Source organism: Muscardinus avellanarius (genome assembly GCF_963383645.1).
Source record: "Muscardinus avellanarius genome assembly, chromosome: 7".
Lineage (NCBI taxonomy): Eukaryota > Metazoa > Chordata > Mammalia > Rodentia > Gliridae > Muscardinus > Muscardinus avellanarius.
In genome coordinates, this window is record NC_137793.1 from 30846781 (window position 1) to 30858529 (window position 11749).

The window sequence follows — 11749 nt, forward strand, 5'->3', positions numbered from 1 at the left end:
TACACACACACACACACACACACACACACACACACACACATAAACGATGTAGACAATAGCAAATAACTGCCAATAATTGGTCTTTTCAAGAGGACAAAGAGTCACTTTGCATAAATAGTGCCAAGGTGGTTTTATGTTGCTACATGAGCTACTTAACCCTAGTGTACTAATAATGCATACACGTTTTCAATTTTATGAAGAGAAGATCTTTTTTTTGTGACTTTAAACACTGAAAAGCAATAAAAGTTTATGAGGTAGGATGTGGAGGAAAGAGGTGGAATGCAGAGGGAAATATATCAACCGATATGTGTGTATGAATGTATCACTTTGAGTCTCACTATGATGTATAATTATAGTACACCAACAAAAGATTTTTAGATACATCTTTTAAAATTCCAAATGAACTAGTAGTAACTTACCCAATTCTTGTGATTTGGTAGTTTCATTAAAGCAGATTCTGCAACCAGAGAACCATTTTAAAGGGTAAGGATTCCACACACACTCAATGGTAGCAGAAATCTATGCAAGTGACCTATTCATGGAATTGCCACCAATGAGGTGAGAATTTTATACTAGTAACAAAAATTTTAAAAATTCCAAATATATCCAAATCTAAAATACAATTAATATCCAAATTAATCTTGTTCTACAAAATAGTGCTTTGTTATTTTAATAATTTTTTAATACTTTGCATACAGATACTAATTTTTAAAAGAGTTACAGAAAAGACACTTTACCGGGATAGAAGAAAATGTCCTGCATGAAGTTACTTAATTCTGCTCTAATATCAGGGCTTTATTTAGTACCTAACAGCACTTTCATTCCAAAATGGGTGGACTGCCTTCAGAGTTAAGAAAGAAGTGTGAATGAGTCTTTCCTTACATAGGGCCTTGATTTCACAGACTCAGAACTGATAACTAAAAGTGAAATATCAGATTACCAAAAAATATCAACTCAAGAATAGATTATTCCTTCCCTCATCTTTGCATTTAACAATCATGGATTCTAAAACCCTGAACAAAACATCAATAATAAAAAACCTAGAGGAAGATTTTTAATTTAGCAATGGACAAAAAACTATACTGCCCATTATAAGCCACCTTTCTGTCTCTACTCCTCTAATGTGTAAAATAAGAAAAGGCATCCATAAACGATATATTTAAAAGGAATCTATGCCATGCTCTGTGTTATTTTACCAATTTAAGAATTACAAACCCGATTAAAAATAAAACCACTCCTTTACTAACTTATAACAGAGTTATCTACATTTCATGGATATATGATGTATTCCACCCAGGACTGAAAGTTTTACTCACCAGAATAAAGAGCAAAGGCCAAGTTGATTAAAACAGCTTTGATCCATAATGAGAATAAAGACATTTGATCAACTCTGTGGAAGAAATCTTTCAGAATGTTATAATGACACAAGGACTAATTGCCCATTTCCATTGCACAGGCAAATGAGATCCAGGCCCAATTTTAAAAGTGTCTTACTTATAAAGTTCTCCACCCTCCAGATTCCGAGTTAACATAAGTTATTTCCTCACTTTTTTTTTCCCCCTCAGTCTTGTAATGCCTTAAAACATAACAAGTCAACTAGAGGCTTTCCTTGAGATGTGATAGAAAGTCTCACAAAAGTCTCCTGTTAAGACATGAGCAGTTGATTAATCTCCCAGATATTTGGGTAAGTCCATAAAAAACTTTGCTGCATTTAGGCCGGGCATGGTGGCGCACGCTTGTAATCCCCGAGCTTGGGAGGCCGAGACAGGAGGATCGCGCAGGTTCGAAGCCAGCCTCGCTGGCTTAAGAGACCCTGTTTCCAAATAAAAATATAAAAATAGGTCTGGGAGTGTAGCCCGGAGGTAGAAGGGCTTCCAGCAACCCCAGGACCACCAAAACAAAAAACAAAAAACAAAAAACTTTGCTACATTTAAAGTAAACAGGATCATTTGAAATTGTGTTCTCTTTAGAAAAAAATTAATGGTTATTTCCAAAAGAAGGAATCAGAAACAACAGTTATAGCAATGCTATCATTAGGGCTACTTTTCTAGAATTCCTCATTTGACCTACCTCACACAGACTGGTAATGGTTTAAGGACAACAGCTCTGGAGGTTGTAGCTATCTTGTTCACTTTTATTCCTCAACCATAATCTTCCAGCTAAGTCTTTTTATCGATCTGTGAGTGAGAAGCTTGGTGGGGGTAAGAGAAATGGCCCAGGGCAGATATGACACAGAGGTATTTTGTATCCTTCCTAGAGGCTATAGTGTAGGTCATAAAAGGTGTCCTCAAATACTTCTCAATAGATATTCACTCAGCAGGAGGCATGGAACAAGTTGATCTCATTTCCTCAGAAGTATGAGGAGGAGAGAAGGTAATAAATGTAGTTTTAGATCCTAAGTTAGACAAGAAATGTGAACTCCTCCCAAGCAGATGAATTTGAAAATCAAGCCAGAAAAGGAAAAGTAGAAAGTTTAATTCAATAAGGGTCTATACCCTTTGTAGTTTCAAAAATTGAATATGCACATTAGACTTACCTGGAGAAATATTAAAGCATGTGGATATATGCCATCCCACCATTGAGACTGTGAACCAATTGCTAATAAGTGAGTGCTTGTCATTTCTATATTTGCAGAGTTTCTAGAAGAGACCTACGTGCATCCAGATGTGGTAAACTCTGGAAAAGAGTACGGTGGGTGCTGGTTCTCAAATAGGAGACTAAAAAAAGTCAGTGATTTAAGTAGAGGCCAAATGAGGTTTTGCCCTAAATTTCACTAAGTAATTTGACATTTCACTAAGCTAGTTTGACATTTATCTCAGAAGTAAGCGAGAGATGATGGAGAGTTTTAAAGTGAGAGAGAGATTTAAATGGTTGTTTTCTTCCTATGATAACCAGTCAGCTCTATAGCCTGATTCAATAGAAAGAACATGAAAGTTCAGTTCAAATCCCATCTACCACTGCAACATCTAAATTCAAAGTCTGTTTTATGAATATTTGTAGGAAAATAAAAAGTCTGCCATAACTGAACTAATGTGTTCTTTCTCTTTTCTCCCAGATCAACAAGGTAGAGACTCTACTCCTGACCATTTTATCCCAAACACAGGACTCCTTTTTCTTACAGCCACAGACAGATTTCCCTCTCAGGAGGAGAATGACTTTAGGATTTCCCATCTCTCAGCTGCCCATGGCCAGGCTAAGCTCTGGGCTAGCGCATTCCAAAGCTTGGAGATTTCTTCTTCCATTGAGCTCCCAGTTGTAGAAATGCAAGTTCTACCTTGAGAGTGTCATGCTGTGCCTACTGCTCTCCAGATCCCTTCCTCAGCTTATAAACCAGTGGTCCGCACCAGAGGAGGCACTTTGAGTCAATCTCTTGCTACTGCTGCATTTCCACTGAGCACTCAGCTCTAGAAAATGGGCATCACTCAGAAAGAAGCTTGCCACAGTTGCCATGCCTAGCTTCAAAGACAGGGCTCAGAGATTCCTCCTGCAAGGAAAAGCAGGCTATTAAAGACAAAGCACCTGATCTCTTTGCAAAAGAATGGACTTCATATGCAACCGCTTACTAATAAGTTTAAATCTAAGAGGCCGCTCAAACACAGAAGAGGTTGTTTTGAAAGGAACTGGGAAGAGATTCATAGATTAAATATATTGCCTACATTCAGGTCAGCTAGTCTGAGGAAAAAAGAACTCAGGAATATGAGAGCTGGGAGGAACTCTGTTGAAACTGAACATTAAATACCGACCACGGAAACTATCCTACCTCTAAGAGATACATTTCAATTAGATTAGTTTGTAGAGAAAAATAATTATTGGTGCATTGTAGTCATATATCTTAATGGGGTACCAAGATGGTAGATGCATACAGAAATCATAGATGAGCAAATAAGGTGACCTAACTGAGACGGATGGGAGGGGGGGAGGGAAATTCCCTAATGTCCAGTACATTCACAAACATATCCAAGACATTCAGTAAGTCAAACATGAGAAGGAGGGAGAGGGAGGGAGTGGGGAGGGAATTGGGGAAGAGCTAAATGTAGAAGAATTTATAGCCCAAGATGTGGCTGTAAACAAGCAATCTTCTGATGATTAGCAGTGTTTAACAGATACGTATGCTCAGGAAACCATGGGAGAGAGAACAACCTGTACCCCTGTCATTCACCCCAGGTCCCTGTAGGCATACCCAAAGCGTGTCTCCTTGGAGAAAAACAGCAGGCTTAACATCATTGGGTAGAAAGGGAGAAAATGGCACTTAAATCAACCAGCCAATCAGAAAAAAAAAAAAAAAACAGATACAAATTTCCTGTCAATGAGTGAGGAGTGGGGCAGTTACCAGAGTTAATCCAAAATTGCTCCCATATAAACTTTCCAGTTTCCAACAAAACAACAACAACAACAAAAAAAAACCAATAAAGTGAGAGTCATATACTGGGTGGAAAAAGTAGGCAACACAACTACATGTGAGAGAGACCAGATACTGGATTTAACAGGAAAAAAGAAAACAACTAAAGTTATCGTCAGTATGTTCTCATAACTAAAGGAAAGCTCAGCTAAATAAGTGACAGATTATACGATGATGATGTCACATTTAATTGAGCATATTAATAAAGAGGATTTTTTCAAAAAGAAGCAAATAAAAATTCTTAAATGAAAAATAACAAAAAAAACCCAGAAATTTAAAACATTATTTGAGGGACTAATAGTAAATTTGAACTGGAAGAAGTAAGAATTAGTGACTTTGAAAATAGGTAAATAGAAATTATGCAAGTCAAAAAACAGAGACAAGAAAAAATGAAGAAAAATGAACAAAACTTCAGAGAAATATAGGACACCATTTTGAACTAACATATATGCAATGGTAGTAGTACCTGAGGAGAAATTCCACTGAGAAGTGATTTGAAGAAAGGAGAGAGGGAGAGGGGAAAAAAGGCTATTTGAAGAAATCTTAAATTGTAATGCATTTTCTAATACATAATAATACATTAATTCATAAAACAATGCCTATTTTCTGACTGCTTGCTATTCTTCAATGTACTGCTAGATTATATTGGGTTTACTTTATTATTGTTCTGTGTTTCTAGAATTTTTAATGTGGAACATCATGGATGTTTAGCATACATAGAGCAAAATGCATAAATCATAAATTAATAAAGACTTTTCACAAAAGTCCACATTAAACATCACCCAGAGGAAGAAATCAAACATTGCTGAATCCCAGAATGTCTTAGGTATCACTAGAACTACTAGTCCATCTACTAGGATGTTCCACTGTCACCTCAAACCAATACCTTCATAATAAAGATCTTCAGACTATTCCCCAAAGTATGAGTCACCACCTTGGTGTCCTGCAGGCCAGTGAAGCTCTAGCAACACACCGTATATCATGGCTCTTTCAACCACCCACAGAAACATCAGCTTCACTGCCTGATGCCCAGGCCTTTTAGAGACTGAGCCTACTCTGCTGGTCACTGCAGTACTGACTGCCTTGTTTCTGCTTTCTTCCTACAGCCACGACATTGAACCTCCTCAATGAAGTTCAGCCCCTAGTACCAGGAAAAAAAAAAAAAAAAAGAAAGAAAACACCAGCTAGCTTTACAGTATTATACAATTGTCATTTTACTATATTTGTTAAACAGGCTCGATTACATTGAAAAGGTATATTACATTTTTAGGCTAACATATAATATATATCTACTGCTCTGTACATTATGTTTATATAACTTTGAACTGCATAATGAAATATAATTACGATGGACCAATAAGTACTGGAAAATCAAATAGACTAAGATCAAGTAATTTCATGGTAAAAATGAATTCATATGTACATTATAGTTAACTCTTGTTTTCTTTTGCCTCCTGAAGACTATATTCCCACCATTTGATATCATTATTTTCAGCTTGAGCCTACTATGCTGGATTTTATCTCATAATGTAAGCGTTCTCTTCATTTTCTCCTCCGGGTATTGTGCCACTTCTTCCCTTTTAATTAGACCAAAATTTCCTAAAACTATTGACTATGTTTTCTGTCTAATATCTTTTGATCATTTTTTCTTTTAATTCTAATTCTAGTCAATCTTTACAATTCTAATTCCAATTCTAATCAATCTTTACATTCATCACTCAGCTGACTCTCGTTAAGGTCAGTAATGACATTCATATTGTTAAACATAAGAACATATTGTAATGTATCTCTTTTTGCTATCTACCAGTAGCATTTGATAAGGTTTTCTTTCTCCTTTCTTTCTGAAGTGCTTTCAAAAACTTGGCTCTCATGATATCAAATTATCTTGGGTTTCCCCCATATCATTTTTCATTCTTTATCTGTATCCTTTATTGATTTTTAAAATTACTTCTGCATTAGCACTCCATGTAAAATCTTCTTTCTTTCCCTAAGTGATCTCATCCAGTCTCATGAATCTAAATTCCACTTATATGTCAGTAACTTCCAAATTTACATTTCCACTCATTGCTCCGAACTCCAGATTCTTGATGTTCTTAGTCCAGTGCTGTAGAGCACCAAAGCTCTGCTCATAACCTTTTGGCCTTACAGGTCAACAGATGTGGCTCACCATCCAACTGCTAGTACCTGCATCTCCTTGCCAGTGGGCTTTCTCTGAATACCCTGCTCATGTACAGAAGTAGCAAAAGCAGCAGCAAGTCATTGCTCCTTGCAGGCATACATACGTCAATCCATGACTGACTGCTGAGAGTCGGTGGCTTTATATGCTATCTCCCTGCCTTTTGAGTAGGATGAATCTGACATCTATATTCCACACTACGTCCAAAAGCCTTTGGTAGAAGTAGAGTTCATTTTCCCATTTGAAAATGAACAACACACTGATCACTGACTTACTTCACTTTCCTATCTCACCCGATTTCCTACAGATGTGTTCGAGAGTTGCCTCTCACACTGCCTTACTCAAATCTTCACTTCAGAATCTCTTTATGGAAGAACTTAAATTAAGATACATTTCTAACAAATAGCTTAAACCTAACATGTAAATCAAATTTTTCCCCAGGACACCAGAAACTGTGAAAAAGGAAGGCAGAAAAAAAAATGTAGAGTTCTCTGTTATTGATTAGAGGCGCAGATTTTTAGTCATTTAAGATGAATAATTTCTGGAGATCCAAGATTTAGCACAGTGATAAAAGGTAACAATACTGAATTGTATACCTACAATTTTCTGAGAAAGACAAATCATAAATGTCAGTACATCCACACTTAGACACAATACGCACAAGCACACACACACACACACACACACACACACACAGTGTGACTGTGTAGAGATAATGGGTAGGCTAATCAGCATGATTGTGATGATCATTCCACAATATACATGTATATCAGAATATCAAGTTGTGTGGCCGGGTGTGGTGGCGCACGCTTGTAATCCCCACGCTTGGGTGGCAGAGACAGGAGGATCCCGTAGGTTCAAAGCCTGCCGCTCGCACTGGCTTAGGAGACCCTGTTTCCAAATAAAAAATGTAAAAATAGGTCTGGGAGTGTAGCCTGGAGGTAGAAGTGCTTCCAGGAACCCCAGTACCACCAAAAAAAAAAAAAGAATATTAAGTTGTGTACCTTAAATATATACAATTTTCATATATCAATACATCAATAAACTGTTAGTGATTTTATTTTAATGTATTTTAATTTTTATTTAAATCATATTTTACTTAGAATCGGTCTTAAAATAAAAATAAATAAATAAATAAAGCTAAATTTATAGGAATGTAGCTCAGTGATAGAACTCCCTAGGTTAAATCCCCAGTGCCTCATAGCCTAATAATAATAATAATAATAATAATAATAATAATAATAGAGATATTTTATATGTATCAGAAAGAACCTACATGTTTACCTCCAGAGATGCAATAGCTTCTGTAAATTCTGAGAGCATATTTTCAATGTTTAATGATAGTTATAAATCCTTCAAATTTTCTAATAAATTATTATTTTGCCTTTTAAAAGTGCATACCCCTCTTTTTCAGAACTTTTCCCATACACATACAGAATGAAGAAAAGTCAGAAGTTAGTCCTATGAGCATCAAAAAGAATCTCAGTTCTTCCAGGAGATGTTCTCGGTAACTCCAATAGAAAGATGGTCTGGGATGTCTGGGACAGAGTTCAACAAATTGGGATATTTACTGAAACTGTAGAGTCATTATTTCACTAACTTCAATGGCATGGGACCATTTGGGGAAGGCAAGTGTATTTTCTGGCACTAGACAAAGCCCCTGCTTAGTTATAAAGATAGTTAAATAATCTGTAGCTGTATATCACTATATTATTGCCAATTATAATAATAATTACAGTAATTGATCTAATTATAGTGATTATAATTGCAGTAATTACTGTAACTATAAACACTGAAGATTCTAGAGATTTATGAAGGCATCTTCTCACATCAGGAAAATTACTCAGGGCAGAATAATAAAGAAGTTGGATCTTTGATATGTATAGAGCATGACTGATTCTGTATATATAACGGCGGGTGACCCTTACTGTCCTAAAATAAAAATTAAGTTTTTTGGACTCACGACATTTTTTATTGATCTATCACGGTACAGAGAATCAAAGCATAATGTACTACACATACCCAAATTTTATCTGATGTCCTTTTCATTGCTGTTACGGCAATAGCAAGTAAACAACAAGATTCAGCTCTAGCAACTTTAATCTGTGCTTAGTCAATTTGGTTTTTTTAAAAATTATTATTATTAAACTTTCTAGAATGCTTCCTAGAAGACCTGTGGTCTTAATAAAAGGGTACCCACTTACACTTGTTGTCCTATCAATCTTCAAAGCATCTACAGGCATGATTCTGACACATCTTTCACTAGCACTGAAATGCTTTGGCTCCACTTGCAGTTGCATCATGGCCTGAATTCTGCCCCAGGCCCCCTGTAAGCACAGTTCAAGGATGTTAAGTCCTCCACATGTCCTTCTTTGCTGTACTGTACTCCTTGCTCTGATCTTTGGTTAGATACAGCCTATCACTGCCTTGAAGTTTAAAAATTAGAGACAGTAATCTTACCAGACATAACTTTGGGTAACAGAATGTTCTGTTCCTAGTGAGAGACATTCTTTTCTTGGGGATAGAGAGAAAAGGGGACCTGATTCATCTGATACTCGTGTCCAGATTGCATTTTTGTTAATGTTTATAAAGACAATGATTTTTTTTTCTGAGAGAGATGAAAAGGCTACTGTTAACATAGTCCATTTCAAACTTAGAAATTCCTTCATTCAAATAATAAGAAACATTTTCTCATTTAAAAATATACATTGCACCAAGGGGAATAGGATAGGCAAATGAAATGGAGAGGAAGCTAAAAGAAACTTGACTGAACTATAAGAATTACCTAAGAAAATGATTCTTACACCATAGTAATTGTTTTCTTAATTGGTGTTTTCATGTCATCAAGAAAATCACCTTATTAAAGGATAATTTTAAAGACACTAGGCTTTTAACTATACTTGAAAAAAGATGAACTATTCAAGACATTGAAGAAATGTATGCTTTGTCAGCAGATTTCTTCATAAACCACTACCAAAGTAAGCACAGAAAGTCTCTCCAACCAATTTTACTAGAAACCTGGTGGCACTTAGGCTTCATCTTGTCCTGCAATACAGCTACCCTATTTCTTTCCCCATAAGTATTTAGCATTTAAGATTATGAGCAGATGAAGTTCAACCGTGACTTCAGGCCTGGAATTATGCTGGTTTGATATAATTTAAATGTGTGTGCATGTGTGTGTGAGCACGCATGCACAAGAGAATAGAGGGTGAAGAGGAGGAATACAGATAAATGTCGGTGGAGATCAAGTCATTAGGGAAACAATAAAAATTAGTTTAGGCTAAAACACTTGAACAACATGGAAGAGTCCAAGATGTTGCAGTCTGTCTTTTAAGTTGGCTGTAGTAAGTAAGTAAAAAATGAAATAGTTGTGTCATCAGAAAGTGAGGTGTTCCAGACTTCCAAAGCTAAGCAACTCAGGCAGCAATAAGGTAAAGGGCTTCTGGACTGTGCATGGCAGCAAATGAAGGCAGTACCTCATGACTGTTAGAGGTAACAGCAATCTGTGTCTCTACTCACCCAGTCCCTTATGGCTTAGTCTCAATGTCCCCTTCCCTCATCTTTCACATAAAAGAAGTTAAATTAGAGTCTCAAACTTTAGTATGTGTCTATAATCTTTTCACTTCTTTCTACCCACACCTAACAACGACCATCCTAATTGTTTTTACTGCTTTTTTTCTTCCTCGTCCCCTCTACATTAATTCTTCCACATTCAAAAAGTGTGGATTTTCAAGTCCAAATGAGGCTGTGTTAGTCCCAGGCCAATCCTTTTGCATTTAGAATACAACACAAAATTCTTCACATTCTTAGAGTTCTAAGTTCAAAACTATCCAGACTAGAAGTCTCCAGGCTCGTTGTATTTCTCAAGAACATGATTCCTTCCCTCGCTTAAGTCACCTCAAGCTCTTTTCTGTTTCTGGATAGGCACTCAAGCTGTTTTTTTTTTTTAATTTATTTTTCATGAACAATTGTTTCACTCTAGAATCCACTCATATGTCACCTCCTCTGAGATTTCCTTGACTACCACATTAAAACAAAGCCCTATTTCCCTATATCCTTGCCAAAATTTATTGTTATTTGACTTCTTTATGATTGCCATTCTGATTGGGGTTAGCTGAAATTGTAGTTTTGATTTGCATCTCCCTGATTGATAATGATTTTTCATATCAGCCATTCGTGTGTCCTCTTCTGTGAAGTGTCTGTTCAATTCAGTTGCCCATATCTTGATTGGGTTATTTGGTTTTCTAATGTACAGTCTTTTAAATTCTTTATATATTCTGGATATTAGCCCTCTATCAGAAGGATAGCCAGTAAAGATCTTATCCCTCTTTATAGGCTTTCTCTTTAGACACTTAATGATTTCCTTTGATGAGCAGAAACTTTTTAATTTGATGCCATCACACTTGTTAATTCTTGTTTTAATTTCCTAAGCTTTGGAGGTCTTTTTGAAGAAATTACAATCTGTGCCTATGTGTTGAATCTATGCCCTCCTCTAATAGTTTCACTCTCTCTGATCTAACTTCCAGATCTTTGATCCACCTCGAGTTGATTCCTATGCAGGACGAGAGGTAAGGATTTATTTCCATTTTCCTACAAATGAATAGCCAGTTCTCCCAGCACCATTTGTTGAAAATATTCTTTTCTCCATGTATTTGGCTCTTTGTCTTGAATATAACTGTGTGGTTTTGTTTCTGTATCTTCTATTCTGTTCCATTTACGTATGTGCCTGTTTTTGTGCCAATACCATACTACTCTAGTTACTATACCTCTGTTGTATAATTTGAAGTCAAGAATTGTGATGCTCACTGCATGGTTTGTATTGCTTTGGATATCCTAGGTCGTTTGTTCCTCCATATGAAATTAATGACTGATTTTTCTAGGTCTATGAAGAATGTCATTGATATTTTGATAGGAATTTTTGGTGGGAGTGCAAACTAGTTCAGGCACTATGGAGATCAGTGTGAAGATTCTTTAGAAAACTGGGAATTAGCCAGGCATGGTGGCTCATGCTTATAATTCTAGCATTTGGGAGGCAGAGACAGGAGAATCGTGGTTTGCTGACAGCCTCAACCACTTAGTGAGGCCCTTTGCAACTCAGTGAAAACCTATTTCAAAATAAAGAATAAAAAATTGAACTGGGGGTGTAGCTCAGAGGTAGAATGCCCCTGGGTTCC